At 37.9% G+C, this 21,036-nt stretch overlaps 1 long non-coding RNA gene across 1 annotated transcript; it reads left to right on the top strand.

Annotated features, from left to right (window-relative positions):
- The first annotated feature begins 267 nt into the window (after positions 1-267).
- Positions 268-20,433, top strand: LOC106920204 (uncharacterized). Its single transcript, XR_001418780.2, has 3 exons — positions 268-461; positions 15,216-15,391; positions 18,730-20,433. It is a non-coding gene; the product is annotated as an uncharacterized LOC106920204 (long non-coding RNA).
- The last annotated feature ends 603 nt before the right edge of the window (positions 20,434-21,036 follow it).

Genomic DNA, 21,036 nt, shown 5'->3' with positions numbered 1-21,036 from the left:
GATCGCACTTTAAACAGCGTGATCTGCGAATAAACAAAGCCAGTAAACAATGGAGTGGAGGCTATGCCCGAATATAGGAAGAGTACACACACACACACACGCACACACACACACACACACACACACACGCACAAACCAAATTGCACAAGTGTAAACTTTGAATAGGACGCCCGCGGCTCTGTAAATTTACACAGACATTAAATTTCGTTCTATTCATTTTAGACATATAATGCTAAGCTGATTTTTTTTTATAGCGTGCTGATCGATATCTCTGTAAAATAATCATTTTTTTTTAACTAGCGTGGCAGTGAAATCTTTGCTTTGTAGCTAAAGTCAACAGTGACAGAGTTTGAGCTCAAATAAATGCTGTGATGTCTGGAGCCCTTTGCAGAAGGCAGAAGGCAAGCTTCTACAATGGGCTTCAGTGGGGCTTGCCAACAAGCACCGGCTATTTTGCACAGGTACGAGAGCTTTTATTTTCCATAAAAATATTGCGTTTTCACTTGGATTCTTTTACTTGAACTGTAAAACAAATTGGTGGCAATTGGTGTGCATGCAATGTGGGCGGCAGAGGTTATACTATATCCTCTGCTTATGGGGGAAAAAGGAGAACTATTGGATTTATGTGGCGCAAAGTGGAAGAGATCTGCAGGTTGTGTGGTGGAAGCGAGTTTCTGTATCTCTGATCTGCGAGCCGGGTGGAGAGACGCCTCTGCGCTGTAAAAACCCGATCTTGCAAAAATAACATTTAATCTTTTCTTATTAAATCTAAATATAAATTCGCAGATATATATTTTTTCTTCTTTATTCAGGCGCATTGCATCAGCAAATATTGTTTTGCATGTTGTTTCAAACCAGACAGTACGATTGACTTGCGGATGTCTGCACATGTTCGGCAACGAATGAGACTTAATGTGGACTTGAAGACACGCAGTTGGCTATTTTTTGCAGTGTGCGGCTGATTTATATCACGTTCCCATGCTCGCATAGGTTTGGATAAAACGTCTATCTTGACACGGTGTCGCTGTTATTCGATGCAACTAGTGCATTTTGTTAATGTCATCTTTTTAATAATCATAAATAACCATAAACATTTGCATGACAATGATATATGTTGGAATTATACATTCCGCAAAATAACCCACTCAATCTCGTAAAAGAAAGCAGCATTAAATAATGCGCAATAAATAATAATAATAATAATAATAATAATAATAATAATAATAATAATAATAATAATAATACATTTAAAACGAGTGTTTTTGAAAAAAAAAAAAAAAAAAACTTCAACAGGCTGTATTGAACGAAGAATCCTTTTACAATCCCTCAGCCAATATTAAACATTTGCCTCTCAAAGCGGCTTTTACCCCCAGCTCTTTGAAGGTTTGATAACCCCGGTCAAGACCCCTTTATAGCGCGCTTTTAGACCGGGAATGGTCTTTTGGATCTCCGCAGACTTGGAGCCTTGATCTGCTCTAGAGGAGGGGTAATATGCAAAGAGGCCACAACAATTTACATTCGTTTTTCTTCTTATCTTAACTTCTTGTTCAAGTTTTGTGAATCAGGGAAAGACGCCCCTTCAGCACCATCGTAGTCCAGCGCATGGGTTGTTATAGCAACAGAAAAAAAAGAGGATGTCCGCGCCTGTTGATTCTTTTTTTTTTTTTTTTTTTTTTTTTTTTAACCCGCTAGCCTGATTTCTTTGCATTTCTTGAGCTCAAATTTGCGTATTTCTTGATTAGGGGCCTGCAGATCAGGCCCCCATTCATGCTGGGAAACAAAGCAACCAGACGCACCTTTTACATCCATTTAAGTATTTGGCTGCAACATTTGATGAAGTCTGAAAAACTTGGGCACTGAGCGGGGATTATCAACGCATATTTCTGATAATCACAGTTAAAGAGTTTAAAGATAAACTATCCGTGTCGCAACAATGGCTGGCAATTACCCCCTTTTCCTCATGTCTTTTAATTGCTTCTAATTGCATCAATCTTCTAAAGTGAGACATTCTAATGCTTAAAGGCGAGTTTGGGCCTCCGTGTTCTAGGAGTGACTCATATTATAAGCCAGATATGAGCATCCACCCATGGGCGTCAGCTCTACGGGACTTCCTGACGTAGTCAATACAGGCCCAAAGAGGGGAAAATTGGAATCATAATATATATTTTCTTACATATTTTACAATAATTCAACTGACACGATCTGCTAATTTGCAGTAATTAACCTTCGCTTTGTTAAATCAACACTGCTCGATATCTATGTGTGGCTCTTTCCACGTTTATTATATTACTTATGTACTGGGGTCGCATGATGTTATGAGGCCTATACCCCGTAGAGAGAGCATTGCCGCACCTTCGTGGGCTGCATGCGCCCTGAAGCCCGCGGACTGGAACACCCAAGTAGATCTGTCTCCACGGAGACGGCGGGACACCGGTCCAACAAGCTGTAATTCTGTCTCAGCCTTTTGCAGGGGAGGGACCGTCCACACTAGCCCGACTTAACTCCTCTTTCACCAGAAATACTCCTAATCCTATATCTTAGCAGGGCAAACTGTCGTCCCTCAGTATATTAAAGGGACCACAAAGTCAGAACTCCAAGCCACCCATGGTTTCACAGCAGGGCGGCCAGTCCCGGTGAGACGCTCCGTGCCCGTCACTCCATCCACCGTGTGCTTTTTTACCTCCTTTTTTTTTTATTGCTCTTCACTTTCATCACTTTCAAAAATCACTTTGATTTACATTTTCTTTAATAACAGTGTAAGGTCTGTTAGAATACGCTTTACAACAGGCCTAAATTTGATCAATTTAATTTACCACACTGGGGGTTCAAATATTTTTTTGATTAAAAATATTCAATAAGCAGTTTTTCATAATTACTGTTAAGTCATTTTCAATTTTTATTTTTTATTTTTTTTACCAGGGGTTATCTATGCATTTCAAAATGGACGTTCTTCACAGTTTAGGTTCACTAATCTCAACTATTAAGATGTAAAATAAATAAATAAATAAATAAATAAATAAATAATAATAATAATAATAATAATAATAATAATAATAATAATAATAATAATAATAATAAAACATTACATGATTGAAGTTGATATCATAAAGGCACTAAACTTTAAACAACAATAAACAATAAAGGTTCTATTACATAGCAGTCCAAAATACATCATTCATAAACCTAAACATCCACGCACTTGTATTACAGATGTTTACTAAATAACATATACAAATTAAAATGTAATATATTGCAAACAAAATTACTTTTGAATTCACTGATTGTTTTATTGTTAAACCAACAACAAATTTTGCTGCATTTTGGCTTATTGAAGAATCTAGCTTCAGAATATAGTTTTATCATTAATTTTAGATGTATTAATCATATCATATTTTCCTGGCAACTTATTATATTTGTAAAAGCGGAAAAATAAAAACACTGTAAGTGAATAAGTTGACATGTCTGTTTTGGTCTTTTCACATAAAACAATACATTTTGGGGGTGAACAGCTTTCTGACAGTAAAAATTTTACCTTGAGAGAGTTGATGAGTCATTTCATTACAGCTGGATCAGAATTGTTTGACAAAACATTAAATTATATGGCCAAAATGTACATTTGCAGATTTTTTTTCTAATAAATATCTTGCATCTTGGAAGTTATTCTTGAAAGGCTTTCTAATTAAAATAAATAAATAAATAAAAAATTCCTTTATTTTCTATCATCATTGTGTCATGTTTTTTGTCACCACATTTTTAATGAAAGTTTGCTTCACCACTCCCACCTTCAAATTATTATTATTTTTTGTTGTTGAAAATATCCATTTTTAAAGCGTCATGCTTTGTTTTCTTGATTTAGTGCATGTCGAACCATGGAGATGATACGTTTTCATGACCTGAAATGGTGAATTTGTGAAAAAAAGAGAAATGCAGAAAAAAGAGAGGGATAGCCCGATGGACAGGGTGAGAAAGCGGATGCTATCTGTGATGTGTCTGCACTCAGTTCTTGACACGACTCTGTGACATTCCTGCGCAGGACTCCTTCAAGTCCTGAGAGAGAAAACAGAGAAGGGAGACAGAAAGAGTCATCAACAATGCCCATTGAGTACTGTGAGGCAACAGCTGGTGGGATATGCAGTGACCTAAAGGCAATCCATTCAGGCCTGGACGGGGTGCCTCTCTATACCCTGCTGCTTTTATGCTTCTGGAAGTGGATGGATGGTCAGTGTTTATTCTCATCATGCAAACTGAAAAGCAACAGTCTCAAAGAAACCAGTGAATATCAATCGTTGTTAACCAGATTTCAACTTCTGAATCGGAGAGTTCCATAGACGGAGATAAAACCGAGACGCCGTCGAAGCTTTTGTTTCAAATGAGCTCTGAGTTGAGGCCCAGAAGGGAGGGTTAGATGAGCTTCTCAAGGCATAAAGCATCCAGAAAAAAAAGAAAAGAAAAAAAAAAACCCTAACAAAATCCTCAGTGCAAGATAATAAAAGTGTGATCATTCAGTCAGAAAAATACTATATTGGATGGAGATTAATATAAAAACGGGCATCAGCTGGAAGCATTTGTGTTCACTCGTGCTTCTAGCCCCTCTTTGACAATTCCACAGGCATTTCCCTTTGGGCCTCGCTCCTGTCTTTGAGATCAAACCTTGCTGGCAGAGCCACCATAAAATGATATGTCAGTCAGGAGAGGTAAAAGGATGCCTGCTAGACTGTGATTGATCTGCCGTGGTTTCTTTATTCCCCTCGAGACTCGATACATCCAGGTTTCAGATTCCACTCTCAGAAGCAGCTGATGAATAGTACCACGTATATATGACTTTTTATGAGCCATTTCCACCCTAAGTGGCACATTTAGCAGCACATGGTCATAACATGCAAGCCAAGTTGCTGCAATATTCCCTCACTTCCCCCTCCTGAGCTCCTGTTTCAGGAAGTGAAAGCAAAGCTTTGCCAACCAATCACATCGAAGGACATCCAACTCATTAAAAGTTAATGAAACCTATAAACGTAGTGCGCCAGCGATTCATTTAAACCCCCAATCCAATCTCCTCTCTCTGCAAAGGCAAACAAGCCTGTGTGCCCCCGGTGCTGTCCTCGGAATAACAAACTACGGAATATTTTGTCCTGCATATGTTCACTCATGCAGACATGTGCACATTGATAGGATATCTTACAATGGGACTTGTCCAATTTAGAAAATAGCAAGGGTGGTGTGCTGCTGGGGGGGCTAACTTTGTTAATCTGCTTTGGAGTTGAATTTAATGCATTTGCCTTACATTGCACTGCTTGTCAGAAACTACGGCAACGGATGTGCCATTTCGACATTCATGAGAATCACTGACATTCAAATAATGTGCCTATTTTAATATCATACATGAGTGAAAGCCAGATCTGGGTGAAAAAAAAAAGAAGCTGTTTATACATCCTCCCATTCATGCAAGGGTCTTGATCCGTACCGCGAGACAAGGCCGAGCCTCTCCGTTCACACCAAACATCATCTATCCATTTCATTCACCTTCACCAGACGTCAAGTGCTGCTCCTAACACGATGAAAAGCCGTCAACAGCAATAAAGTCCCACTTTACTGGTGTCAGAATAAAAAAAAACAAAAAAAAAACAACACTCCTAATTGTCTTTCAGAGCCCTATTTCACACAGCTTTGTATAGCGCCTCCCTTGGGGGATTCAAATTAAATTCACTCCATGTATGTAGCCACTGTCAGCTCACTAATGAATTCCCATACCCTGACTCGAATCAAATTAATCCCCAATTTAATTCCATATAAATGGCTGTGTTATTTATAAAGGGGAGACGGATGCTTGGATGAAGGATTGAGGAAAGCTGGGAGGTGTATATAAGGCTGCTGAGCAGATTATGGTGAAGGATGGATCCTGTATGTTTTCCCTGACAGCAGAGTAGTCCCCTGATACACACTATTTAACCCTCGCCTGCTTGACGCTGACAGCAACATCTCGCCATTTGTCACCCAATATCCTTTCAGATTAAGGAGTCAACCGGCAGATTTATTGGTCAGAGCTGTGGCACTCTTATCTTTAAGTGGCACATAGAAAGATAAAACATGAAGGCGGACATGTTGCACATCACACAGTTAAATTAGCTGTGGGCATAAACACACGATTACACTTTGGTTTCATGTGCAAAAGGAAATTGTGCATGCTTCATTGCATAAAGAGGAGGTGAACATTTTGCAGAACAGCTCAGTGACTGCACATGCAGCACAACAAATTATTCCAGTAACTAAATTTAAAAGGCGAAGCTCATGTACGACGTGGATTCATCACACAGAGAGGATGCATTTTGTTATCATTTAGAGCTGTTGAAAAGCCCGCTTTCTACTCAGCAAAATTTAAGCACTACATAAGGCCAATGAAAAATGTTGACAGTAACCTCAGCCTACGGGAAGTATGTGCGTGAATTACTGCATCAAAGCAGTGTGGCATGGAGGCAATCAGCCTGTGGCTCTGCTGAGGTGTTAAGGAAGCGCAGATTGCCCTAATAGCAGTTTTCAGTTCTGCTGGATTGTTTGGTTTGTTGTCTCACCTTCTTATTGACAATACATTATGGCTTCTCTTTGAGCCTTAAGTCGGGCAAGTTTCCTGGCCAATCAGGATCGGTGATCCCATCATTAAAGCAATTATTTGTACTTTTGGCAGTGTGGATTGGTGCCAAGTTCTAGTGGAGAATGAAATGAGCACTTCTGGTAGACGGCTGAACTGACTTTCAACTTTATAGAACACAGTGGACCAACACCAACAGGTGACATTACTCATCAAATTCATTGGTGTTTATAGAAACTTCACACTGAACCTTAAGTATCAGGAATTTTATGCCTTTCCACTTTTCCTTCCACACTTTGGGAGCTTTAATTTCCAAATGAAAGACAAAATGTATTTTTTATCTCAAAAGGGGAATTTGGACCATAAACAGTCTAATTATCTGAGAAAGGGAATTAAAAGTTTTTCTTGGCTACAGGATTAATCTTTTTTTGTTGTTGTTGGTAACCAGCAATAAATACTGCATATATTTTAACATTTTATTCTAATTTACTGAGTGACATTTTAGTATCGCATGACTGTTTGATACTAGGATTGCCACTTTGATTTATCAAAGTCACGATTGTAAAGGGGCTTTTTCAAGCAAATGGCACAACACAATGCAGCCCTGTAATATACTGCTAAATGAATTTTGGATGCAAATATAATGGTCAACTACATTACACAACCCCTTTGAAACAGAGATGTTGGCACAAAGTTCAGTTACTGATGTGTGGTTTCAAAGGCTGTAACTGCTGGACTGCCATTCCGTGTCTAACACTAAAAAAACATTTATTTAATCACTAAAACAGCAAAAGATAAATTTGGCTTGAATGAGTTGTTTATTTACGATAAATACAACAAATTTAAGTGTTCAAGATGCCAGAAGTTTTAATTTTAACTGTATCAAAAGGATAAATTCTGCCAATTAAGCACAAACATATCCAAGCATTAACTGCTGTGAAATTAAATCCAAAGTTAGTCTTTAAGCTCTTCCTCCCTTGAGTGCCTTAATACTAAGTCTGGCTATATTTGTTGATCAGCAAGAATTGTAAATTCACCAAAGCTTAGAGTGACATAACATTCATTGTTGTTTCCTACAAATAGTGCAGGACATTAAAACCCAATGAACACGTTTTACAGTAACAGGCTGTTGTCTGACACTAATTTGGTTCCTAATTTTTAATAATCTGGAAGTGCAGTAGAAGTTTCCACTTTTTATTGTCACTTTAATCAGTGACAACAATAAAGAGATTAATCATGTTGTGACAGTGCCTCAACGGTCTCTCACCGAAGCCAAGGCCTCTCGTTTGTGGAACTGTTGGTGACTAGATTTGAAGTTGCTTTTCAGGTGGAAGTTTTGCTTAATTACTTGATCACACTCACCAAATGCAGTGGCGCGTAATGTGTTGCCAGGAGACCCAAAGAAATTTTGTCAGATACAAATTTTTGTTTTCCTTTTTATTTTGTTTTATTTTCAAATATGTCGCTCACATTAAGAGTTTCTTGTTTTTCCAGAGTGCTCTGAGCAAGACTGGCAGCATTAAATGATTAAGATTAATTAGATCAATCAAAGAACACATGCATATACAATCTTAATCTAAGTAAATAAGAAGTTCTTTGAAAATGCTCAAGAGAGACAATGCTCCTAATATTGCCAGTCATCGTGTGTCCCACTTTTAAAATTTATTTCGAAGCGCAAAATTCTACCTAAAACAGTACCTAGGACTTATAGGTTTTGAGAGAATGCAGATAACTATGACTCTTAACTCCATCGCTGTTTAGAGACATAAATGTAGCCAATTTTTTTAGGCTATCTCCTTTGCTGTTGACCAGAGTTTCATACTGAGACATTTGATTGTGATTATCAGCTGTGTCTTAAATATATATTTTTGTACATTTTTGACAGATCTTTGATTCGACAGATGTGATTCGGGTAATACCGGAAAGACAGCTCTATGTCGTGGTGTTTCTCAAGGCTTGTTTCTGGGATCTACTTTTTTCTTACTCTTCATTCTTCTACTAGGACAGACTATAAGATTCTATAATTAATGTCTGTCGTCTCTAAGCTGATGATATTCAGCTGAGATGCTCTTTTGGGGTTTATGGACTACCTAAACGACCTACTTTCGTTGTGTTCCTGACATAAATCAAGAATTGGTTAAATGATATTTCCAACTCAACACATATTACCCAGAGACTCTGGTCATCACCCCAATAAGACGACTTCTGTTATTTAGCAACATTTCCATGTTAATACACCCATCTGTACACTTGAGCAACAGGGATATGAAGATTGCTTTTGATTAATGTAACTGAAGAGTAATTCAAAACAGGATCAAGGAACAGGCCTAGAATTACACTACAGGGTGAATCAGGTTAACAAATAAATGTTAGATCTACTACAGATTATGTAAATTAACTTAATATAATTGTAACTGGTACAAACAAAAGAGCGCACATCATTCCACTATGGACTTTCCCCAATTGGATGAAAGTTAATTTTAAAGGTTTAGTCCTAAAATTCAGGCCTTGAATAGAAAAGCTTCCTAATGTATTTTGTACTTATGTTTCCTTTGATCTTCAGGCCAGAGTTTGCCGATGGTCTGACTCACTCATTCAACTCTCGATGGGTCTTTCGAGTTAACATCAAGACTTTGGAACGCAACTCCTGTAAATTTTTGCTGCACAAATACTATTGAGTCTCTTGAAAGGGAGCTAATTACTCATTAACTTTAATGTTTTCTGCTCTGCAAAATATATATATATATATATATATATATATATATATATATATATGTTTTTATTTTGTTTATTTATTTATTTTATGTGGTGTTCATCCTTTTCTTTTAAGTAAGTGTTTTTGTGCAGATTTCATATTTTTTCTGTTTTGTTTAGTCTTTGAAGCACTTTTATTAGTACAAAGTGCTAGAATGAAACTTTCCTTCCTCACACGCTTTATTACTTTTAGATTTGATGGGAAAACAGGAATTCATTCTGAAATAGAAATGTCAGTTTTTGTTTGAGATGAAGCTGAAGCATGACTGACATAATAACCACAAAGTAAGCCCCGCACATTTGTACTTCACATTCCATCTGTGAACTGTGAATAGTGGTAATGGGTGGCAGGTTAAGTGACTAAGATTTGATTGGACAGTTTCAAAAGCCAACTCCTGCTGAACGAGGGCCAGCTTGGATGCGAATGTTGAGATATACATTACCATATCATCAGTGTTAAAAGTGGACATTTCCACTGCTGATGTTACTGACAAAGTTATTTATATGCAGGATGGAAAGTACTGATCCTTAGACAGAGCAGTGTGATATATTGTGTTTTGTTATAATGTAACCATTATCATGGGAGGAATATAAAGGCGACAGACGGTTGTGAAGTCCATTTGGCCATATAGGGAATATTTAAGAGCCTTTAAAGCTTCGTCCACCAAATGTCTGAACATCTATGGTTTATTGAGGCATCTGTAAGCCGACACACTTTATTGCCAGACTTGGCTCGTGCACTTACCATCCTGCAATAGAAGAAAACACACCCACACAAAAAGTTTGCTGTTTGCCTTTGCTCTACCAAATCCTTAACAGCCGCGCTGTAGCCAGTCGCCATTCACGCCTTTGTGCTGTCAACAACATCTAAACGCATCATTTGTACTGCAGCAAACCATCCCGGTATGTATCCAATACCAAATGTTTGGTGACTCCTAAACAAAAAAACAAAAAAAAAACGAAAAAGGAAAAATAAAAAAGGAGAAGGAGGAGGGCTAATGCATAATTTGGTAGAAAACATTTTACAAAACATTTGGTAATAAGAAAAAAAAAAAAAAAAACGTTGGCATTGGCCCTGAGGCTTAAAGCAATTAATTCAGGATCCTGACATAAACTCTCCAATCCTTTGACAGCTTGGAGCCGAAATAAAAATGCTAGTTCTCCTGGGAACGGCAGGAGATAGCTGGCTCTTTTCTGGACTGTTTGCTCACTGGCCCTGAGAGCAATCTTCCCCAGTCAGAATGAAATGCAAGGACACAAACAATGTACCGACGAGAGAATAGGAGATGGGGAATGAACAGTTTGGACTATTTGCTCAGCAGAAGGGCAGCCACAATGGCCGGCCCATGGCTTTCCCATGCATCAAGCCTCTTAGTCGTAGGCCTCCCTTTGTTGCCTGGTTTCTTCTTCCCTGGCCAGATAAGAGCCCAGCTGCCCTATACTTTTAATTCCCATTGTACACCATACTGTATGGTCATTTATCTGTCTACTTTTTGCCTGTAGTGGTGGGTGTTGTCTAATTGAACAGGTTATCGCATGTGTATCTCTGTTGCCTGCATGTGTGCTCGTTTAAGGTTGAATCGCTCCCCACTTTGCTATAAAAGGCAGGGTTTAGGCCGGGGCTGGGGGGTATAAGGCCTGACCTCTCTTTTCGTCTTCGAGAGAGAAGCACAAGTCAATAACAGAGCGCGATAAAGATGCAGAATTTAACTTCAACCTAAAGCCAAATGGGTAATTTTTTTTAAGCAAATCCTGAGATCTTCGCCTCCTTCCCAAAAGCAATTCTTTCCCCAAATTCCTTTTGGATTAAGTAAATATACTGTCTGAGGTGCTTACAAGTTCTTTATCTTTTTGGTTATAATAATTATAAAAAACCTAAAATGTTAATTCTGAGAAAAAGGAGAAATCTAAGGGATAATTAAAAAATATATATACATTTAATAAATAATTATACATTTAAAAATCCGTTTTTAGGGCTTTAAAATTTTAAACAACATTTAATACTTTTATAAAGAGCAATGTTACTGAGCAAATAAAAAAAAATGTGTTTAAAAGGCAGAGGTCTCAGGAGTATCTGTGTCAAAGACAACTTTTTTAATACAATAAGGTAAAGGGGAGCCATCATCTTTATAATGACAATTAAATTGCCACACAAGCCTATGATACTGATTATGCTGCAACAACAACAAACTAAAGAGGGGACAAAAGGTGTTATTAAGACAAAATTATTTCTAAAAATCAATTTTTAGAAATCTTAATTTCTGAAATGTATTTATTGTTTCAGGCTTTAAAGGACTACGAAACATGTTGAATTTTTAAAGAGATTCATGTTTTTGAACAAGTTATTGACTTACGGAGGCATAAAACAAATACTTTGGTGTGGTATTATTAAAGGCGCTCCGAGGTTTTTCATCCACACAAAATATGTTAGCAATGATTCATACATAACAATTACAATAAGACATTTTAAAAACTGGAGATGTTTAAGAAAGAAAGTCTCATAAAATGTTAAATGTTTACAAAAATCTGAATTTCCTACTTTTTTTTTCTACTTCCACTTCTTTGAATCTTGATTTAATAGGGAAACCATGTTCTTTTTAAAAACAGAAAATAAAACTATCATAGTCAAACAAAGAACCAAACAGAGACTTCAAGTTAAAAGAGGAAACCCTCAGAGGGAAAAATAAGACCGCCATAGGAGCCGTTTGGTTGTTTTGGATTTACATTGAGCTGTTGTCCGCTGAATGTGTATTCCCACTCAATCCGTGTGATATCGTCTATGTGGCAGGAAGTAGAAGCAGGCCGATTCTGATGCCAGGGCTGTGGAGAAAAAAAAAAAAAAAAAAGAAGACTAGGAAAGGCTCTCTAACAAACAAACAAACAAACAAACAAAAAAAAGAGGAGCAGTGAAATGCATAGGAGGATCAATACACATAAGACGGAAGAGCGTATTCATGCATGTGAGCAGAGACTTGCCAAAATACAAACACACGGCGAGACCCATCCCCCTCTGTAAAGGTTGTGGTGTCAGGACCCCTTGGGTGGTCAGACTCAGGATGATTTCGACACAATATGATGCTGTGAAGCAGCCCTTTAAAAAAAAAGAAAAAAAAAAAGAAAAGATGTTCACTGCCTGTTTTTACTGTCACATTTGTATAAAGCTCAAATGTTGTGTAAGCTTCCTTTTTTTTTCACTGGGGTTAAAATGTATTTAAACAGTGTGATGATCTGTGGTTACAAAAAGCCTTTTCTACTCACAGACGCAGCATGAAAACTGTTCTTTTTTTCGCCAGCATGAAAATACGACTCATAATGACTCCACAATGGTTTATTCTAATGGCTAAGCTCTTAATCTATCAGATCAGATTTCAAAGTGCCAGAAGCTGTGCCAAGGCAGGTCCCAGGAAGGAAAACCCTTTTGTTGGTTTGGGGGGGGGGGGGGCGGTTTTTTTTGCAAAAAAAAAAAAGAGAAAAGAAAAAGGTATGACATGGTGTGAAAGCACCCTAAAAAACTAGCATCATTAGGAAACAGCAAGTGCTTGTTTTTGCATCCGCCTTTGGTGCACCGACAGTGCTTTGCCAGCATGTCAGACCTCAGGTACGGCAAGATAAATAGCCGTCTTATGTGTGCTTGTGAGAGCTAGGCTCCTTGTGGGGTGGTGCTCCCAGCTTCACGCTCCAGCAGCGCTGAAATAAAGCTCTGTTCGAGGCATTTCAACACCGCTTAAGGTTGTCCTTTGCCGTGTAATTTATGAGCTGAGAGGACTCGGTTTCTAAAGTTAACCGCGACCTACAATCTTCCAGCATTCATGGGTGGAGAAAAGAGCTGTGTGAGTCATAGGAAACTTACAACACTGCTCCACTTACCTGAAACAGTCTGAGGGGTGCCCACGGTTCTCTCCCTGGTGTTTGGTTCAGTTGCTAAGCGTGGAGGTGATGTGACCCAAACTAATTGGATGTCCAGGTACTTTAACAGGTTAGCTGTCATCTGTAGGGTCAGTGTAGAGGTGCCAGGATGAGGGGATGAGGTGAGGAACACTGGCTTCTCACCACAAGCTTCTCAGTGGGTGGTCAGATGGAAGGAAGCACAGAGAGGCAGAAAGACAGACAGACGGGCGATTTGCAAGGATCCTCCTGGTTGCAAGTACATTATAAAAAAGAAAATGAATCTTAAAATGGAGACATGTTCATATTTTTTTAAATGTTAAAATTAAGTTCAGACAAACTGTGAATGTGAAGCATGATGCTTTTAATTTTTGTTTTAAACAAAACTATAATTATGGTAGCATAGTTTTGTCCTTTCAGACCCAAGTTTTATATATATATATATATATATATATATATATATATATATATATATATATATATATATATATATATATATATATATATATATATATATATATATATATATATATATATATATATATGCTGAGAGTCATTTTAGATCTGTCAACATTTAATTTTATATTACATGTCTCATGTTTGCCCTTCACTAACTTACTCACTATATTTTATTGCTGTGGTGCCACATAAAGGGAAATTGGACTGCACATTATCAGCTGATTTACATGTTGTTGCATCATAAAACTAAATGCCTGTGTAAGTATGCTTTGTTTGCATAACATTATTAATAAGAGCAGGAAAGAGGCATAACATAAAAATTACTGGCGTTTTGAAATTGCCACATGTAAGTTTTTGCTGTTTAATTCAAACAATTTGGAAAATATGTGTTGACAGATTATTGCTTGTTTAAAAATATACGAAAACAATTATGTGTGCATTAGATATATTTAATAAAAATGTATTAAATTATTAAACAAAATGCACTGTAATTTCACATCATAATAATACGTTTAAATATGCATGTACTTCACAGTATTTCATTACATAAACACTTTGAGCACTGTTCTAAAATTTTAACCAGTGTGAGGGTCATTGCTTTGGTCCGGTCCAGGGTCACCATAACCACTGGTTATTGTGACCCAGTTTGGATGTTTTTTTCTTTTTTTTTCTATACTTTATCTTTGGGGTCAACCAAAATTCAAAGAATTCACTTGTGCTTTCTAAAAATGTGTGCAAGTTAAATGAGAACTGAACACTATTTAGTTACATTAATATAATTTAATTAAAATCCCTTTTAAATGTTTTTAAGTATTTCGAGTCATATATGTTTTAGTGAAAGTGTATAAATTTGTAGTAACTTAAAATAAAGGTTTCCTTTAATTTCTTATATTATGCACATATCAAATTTTGTTTAGATTTTAATTTTTTTTTTTTTTTTGCAAAAAAAAAAAGAAAAAAGAAAATGTATTCAGCACACATCTCAACTAGACACAACTATACCATCATGTACCTTTTAAGCAGCCTATCAATGTCAACACCCGGTAAACACCTTTGACATACAGGCTTGAATGCGACAAACGCGTTAACTAAACATTCCTGGGTGTTCTCCGTAAAGGCTCCCTCTTCCACAGGGCTGCACTGACCCATCTCACAGTCCAAACCCCACTTCAGGCAGATGCACTAAAAAAATACTTTTCCTCCACGTTTTATCTTTGTGTATTTTAATTGCACAAATGAATACTAAGACCCGTTAAAGTATCAAAACATTTTCAGGTGGAATAGTTACGATGCAGATTTCTTTGTAAATGCGATTTAAAACGGGAAGAGAGGGGGAAAAAAAAAAAAAAAGCTCTGTGAGGATTTGTGAATTTGGGAGTATAATTCCGGCCCCAAGCTTATCTGCACACCCAGACTATTTGAGTGTTTTGAGATGCGGGCTCCCCGAGGACGGATCGAAGGCTTCCTAGTAGAACTGCACATCAAATAAATAGGAGGATGGGATTTATATGGAGGCTGTGTCTCTGTCAAACAGGGCTCTGCTGACTGAAGTGATCCCCACGGCCAGAGCGGAGGAGAGGAGGGAGAGGAAGCCTCGGAGGGAAGAGGGATAGCTCTGGAGGAGCCTCGCTGACGCACTCACGCTCACACAAACTCAAACACAATGTCCCCCTCAGTCCTGGGCTGTGACCGGCCCGTGGCATTGCCCAGGTATGTCAACTATGTTTGCCAAGCCATCCATCAGCAATTCTCCTTCCCTCTTGAAACAGTAACTTTTGTTTGAGACACGCACTTGTTCAGTCCGTCATTTGACTCAATTCAACCAGTTAATTTTCTTAAAAATGAAACAGAGGATTAGTTGCTACTTTTTAAAAAAATTCTTATTATTTCCCTCCTATTTCAGGTTCCACAGCACAAACGTGCATGTCAAGGCAAGTTAGTACAGTTTAGGGACATCAGTGGCCCTTATCGCTGGTGACCAGGGTTAGCAAATAAAAAACACTGTAGAGAAGTTGAGCTGCATGGAAGCAGGGAAAGATTTATAGCTTTCCCTGCATGACACTCTCGCAAGACAAAGACATCCTTTTTTATTTTCTGGTTAAGTGCTTGGATCAAGTTGGGACAGAAAAGAAAAGAAAATGTTGGATGACTGAAAGGTGTTATTTGTTATTTGTCATTTGTATGATACCTAAATGAAAAACAAATACCAGAAACCAACATATCATTACATTTAAGCGAATTTCCCCCGGTGACGTAAGCACAAGCATTCACCGTTGTTGGGCAGGTCGAACCGACTGCAATCCTCTCAAAAAGAGGCGACGTGTGGGCTGGTATGTTTGCTGAAGCACCTAAAGTTTGCTAGCTGGAGCCTTACTTCATTCCCTGAAACACAACCTTAATTTATCTTTTGCCTTCCACTCAGTGCCAGAGAGAGAGCAGATATCACTAAAAGTGCCATGTTAATGATTGACTCCTGGCGCACTGAGCATCCGAGATCGAGTGGCCACTTTGCCTGCACTTGTGCTGCATTTTCAGCCGTAAATGTTTGTGGTCCCACTATCCTCTTCAGGTTTCCATACAGTATTATTAGCACTGAAGGGGAGGTTAGGGTGGGGCCGAAACAAAGTTTCAATAAAAAACCATTGGCATGCTGAGGTAAATGGCAGATAAGAGTTTGCCTCCGACCCTTTCAGTGCTTTTTATATGAATGTGGCTGAGCAAACCTAATCTCCCCCTTCCAGATAAAGCTGTCCCTGCTTTGTGAAAGCAAGTTCGTGCATTTGTATTACTCCCCTGCTCCAAAGTCGACTTTGACCAACTTGAAATGAGTCCCAGATTTCTCATTGACGGTTCAAGATGAAGAGCAAACTGAGATTAGGGGATGTTAATTAATTGCAGGGACTGTCCAAAAAAGCCTTTCCCTTTTTTATTTGCCCTCATGCCAATCAGTTTTTAATTTTTACTTCTGTTAATGATGCAAAAAAAAAAACAAACAAAAAAAAAAAAACCTGAAAGGATTATTTTCTGTTAAAATGCTAAACGCCATACATATCTAACTACATAACATTGCCAATCCTGATTTGCCATCATGGAAGGTAAAGGTAATTGTTAGTCTGCCATAGACCTTTACCAGTACAGACTTCTTCCGTCTTGGGGGATGAAGCAGTGTAAGAATGAAATACAAATATTTTAGCATTTAATAAAATGTTAATCTATAGATTTTTAATGTGATCAGATCAAATTAATTCAAGCAGTTGGAATTAATTATCCTAATTAATCGAGTTTTTATCAAATGCTAATTTAAGCGAAGATAATAAGTCAAGCCTTTTGGTTCGAATACATTTTGGTTGATGATTTTTTTCTTTTTGTTCAATTATTTTCAATGTCATCTTAAATAGTCCTGTACATATTTTGGCTCTGAACCTTATCTGCTCTACTCACTTGCTGGACTGTCACAGCTAACTTTAATTCTGGAGACGTTTCTTGCAGCAAAATATTTTGCACTCAGTTGAAAATGCATCATCAAAGTGGTGTGATGATTGGAAAACACTTTGTTGTGTGATTTTCACACATCGCACGGTCTTATTTAAGTTCCAACTGGGTTAAATAACAAAAAAGTTTCACCCAATCAACCACTCAACACAGTTTCCATTCCAGTTCACCGAACACTATGATGCCCTTTATCTGACCAAACACATCCTGCGCATCTTCTTTCTGGTGGACAAACTTTAGTTACAGTACTACCAGCCACAGAGCTGGAGAGTATCCATCATTATTAATACTGACAGATAAATAGTCATCAGGTTCATTACAAATAATTGTCTAAAACATAATAATTATCAAAGCTTTGTAGTGATTGCTCAGTCCACTGAAATGTTTTTAAAATTAAAGTTGCTCAAAAATGGCAAATGTCTGACTTTGCTTTGGCCCTTTTTAAATTAATCAGTAGCTTCAGTAGGACTAAAAAAATCTGAATTTATAGTAAATTGCTAAATTACTAGTTCTTGTCAGGTAAGACATCAAATGCTTCTAGTTTTCCAACCGAAATGTGTTAAAAACTAGCCAAAGCGGCAGGATGTAACTCTATGAAAAATATATATTTTTATGATATTTGTATTTGTTAAGACTGTCACTATGTTGTGGCAGTATGGCATGAGACCTCCTCTCAGTGTTACTATTGCCATCTGAAGAAGTGCATCGCCTCAGAAACAACCAATCAGAGCCAGTAGGAGGGTGTTAGCGCTGTCAAACATGCTCATATACGTGCTGATCAAATTACTAATGGCAGAAAAAAATGGGACTGCTGTTTATCCGCAATCATTGGTGGCCATGTTAACTTGCCATGGCAGGCTCTGCTGTCGAGAAGAAGCTGCAGTATAACAGAGAGAAAGGGGGAGGGTGTGAGCAACATCTAGACAAGCATAATTAACAGCACTGGGACCCTCCTCCTTACTCTGATTGGTTGTTTCTGACCAAATTTCCATTGATACTATTGGAAACACCAGAAGTCGGAGAAAGGTGAATGTTTTTGAGCAATTATCTGTATACTTTACTGCCACAACAGAGTAACAGTTTGAACAAATATATATATAAAAAATATGTTTCAAATAAAAGTTACATACTGCAGCTTTAATTGTCCATTTAAAACTCTCTGTTTTGCAATCTTGTTCTTGACAGACGTAAAAATGTGACTCAAATTTCAGAACATGAAGCAGCTACACTGCAGTTGTCACATGAAGATACTTCAAAAGGAGCTTTATCGTCTGTCAGCTCGAATATGTCACCATAACCTCACAATGTTTAAATAGATCCAGATTATCTCCCTTTAGTTATTGCTGCGTCATGGTTATTTTTTTATTTTTTTGAAAACCTTGTGTACAAACCGTAGGTTTCAAAACCGAGTGACAAGGCTTGTCTCTGCGACGAGACTGTTGGGTCTCAGGATAATGATGAATCAAGGGGAACAATAAGTGTGAGCTTTGTTAATTTAAAACATAGTAATGCACGGTAATGTCACACTATGTCACTGTTCTTTCCATCCTCTGCAGAAATTCATGGATGTTCCTGTGAGGGCACACATCCAGGCAGACCCACTTTCACCTCCCTGCATCATTTGAGCTGAAAGCTCCTTCCTGTCGATGCACTTGGCTATATCTGCGTCTGACCTGTCTGCCATATGTAATATCAAAGCCTCTGTCAGCACGGAGCTGAATGGGAACAAAAGAGATGCCTCTATTAATGATTAACTGTTCTAAAAGCCCCGGCTTTTGTATTCCCATGGTGCCCAGGCTATCTGGCCACCATGTGACATGCTCACAGCATTTTTTGAGCAGATTGGGGGAAAGCTAGTGAGCAAACACAGGTGCTTTGGAGCAGCGGTGCCGACGCTGTCAGGGACAACCACAAACAAGAGCAGCTATGCCTGGCTAAATGAATCCCCACCCCTCCCAGCACCATCACCACCTCCTCAACCCCCCGCTCTGTCACCAGCTAACTTGTTTGCTAGCTCACTATAGCTTTCTCCTTCTGCCTGGTCGCCGCCCCCTCCACCCGCCCCTCTTCCTTGCACAAATGCAATGTCCGCTGCAGCCAGGCTCCAGAACTTCTCACACTCTCCAAAGAAACAAACAAATAAAAGTGAGGACGGCCGACCACTTCTTTGAGGTGATGGCATTTGCTTCGGTCATGACTAGTGGGAGAGCAAACAAATTAATGGTGTCCGTGTTTTCACTTTCTAAACCAAACTAAATGTCTTTTAGTTCAAGTGGGGCAATACGACTGACCCCGGTGTCAAATGCTGCGTAAAGGTTGCACACTCTTGCACTTGAAATGCTGAGAAGAGGCCATAAGAAATTAACCAGAACTTGAGTATTGTTATATAGAAGTAGAAAAATAACAAAGTAAACATGTAAAAATCAAAATAATCTATTGAAAAAGGAGATTATTTTAGCAGCAAGCTATAACCAAAGATGACTGAAGTGCTTAACCTTTTCATCACAGTGACTTGGGGTGCTGCGTCTCTCAAGTTTGATAAGACAATCAGATGATAGGATGGCGTTATCTTAACACGTCTTTTCCGGCTGGGAGACAAATGAACAGCGAGTGATAAAGGGAACAAAAGCTTTGCTCTTATAGGCCGGTACCTCAGAGCAAAGGGAAAATTATCAGAGTGGAAAATTCACAGAAGGTGCCCATATCTCATTTTCAATTTGGCTCTCAAGCTAAATCACAGGAACAGCATTTTTTTTTTTTTTTTAGCATTTTATATCTTTATTATCTAATGATGGATTTTGGGTTTGAAAACTGCACGTACCTGACCCTGTAGATCAGTTATCAAAGGATAAAAGTGATAAAATGCTTCACAAAAACTGAGCATCAGGGAGAGAGGAAATAAATCTATCAACATACAAGTAGCAAAAACAGAAAAAAAGGTCTGGCTATAAAAGATGAGAAATCAAGGAAAGAGCGAAAATGTCAGCGCTATTTCTTGTGTTTGAGATGAACAGTGTCTTCCAGAAAAATAAGTGAAATGTGGTTTCTTCTTGAACCCTCCACTGATCAATGAAACCTCAATTGTCTTTGGGTTCTCTGACTTTTGCAGCCTATTTCTCACAATAAAAAAAAATGTGTATACACATGGATGTGGTCCAAAGTCTTGTTTGCCCATTTCCCAAAGAAATGATTGGAACTACGTATAATTTAAAGCTGAATATACTGTCATGTATGAATAAAGTATTTTATTTTTTAAGAAATGTGTTGTGTGTTATTCAGGTTATGATTTTCTCTATTCCTCCTCATTTTTTTTTTTCAAATCCTGAGCACCCATGGACTTTGTGGATTTATAAGGTTGGCCAGTTCTTGTTTTTCAGGAGCCCAAAAAAATTCATTGGAAGTGTGACTTTTTAAGCTAAAACGTCACATCCAAATCTAGCCTAAACAAAGATGTTGAAAAGTCAGGCTTTGTTAGCCTATTTGATCAACCCAAACGACCTTTCTGCCACATGTAGACATCGACAGATGTCTTTATGAGGACGTGTTTTCAACTTTCATTCTTCAAGTCCTATTTTATGTTGTTTTCTCACCAACACAGCCTTGAAAAGTCCGGAATTTGATTTCATTCATCTTCAGTCTTCATAAGTAAGAAAAAAAAATCTTTGGAATAATAACAATAATAAATCTATTAATATTTTAGATTTATATGTAAAATGTCTCATTTCTTGTTCATTTGCAACATCATTAATGGGATTTCTGCCCAGTTTTTTTGGATAAGTTCAGTTTTTGAGTTTTTGGAGCTAGAGATATCCTCACTTACATGTTTTCTGAAAGGTTCATCTTATTGCTTTTTTGGCCATTAG

Source organism: Poecilia mexicana, unplaced genomic scaffold (assembly GCF_051168715.1).
Source record: "Poecilia mexicana isolate PSO_F unplaced genomic scaffold, ASM5116871v1 scaffold_22, whole genome shotgun sequence".
Taxonomy (NCBI): domain Eukaryota; kingdom Metazoa; phylum Chordata; class Actinopteri; order Cyprinodontiformes; family Poeciliidae; genus Poecilia; species Poecilia mexicana.
Note: the sequence above shows the minus strand (reverse complement) of the source record. Positions and strands in the feature narration are given on the sequence as shown.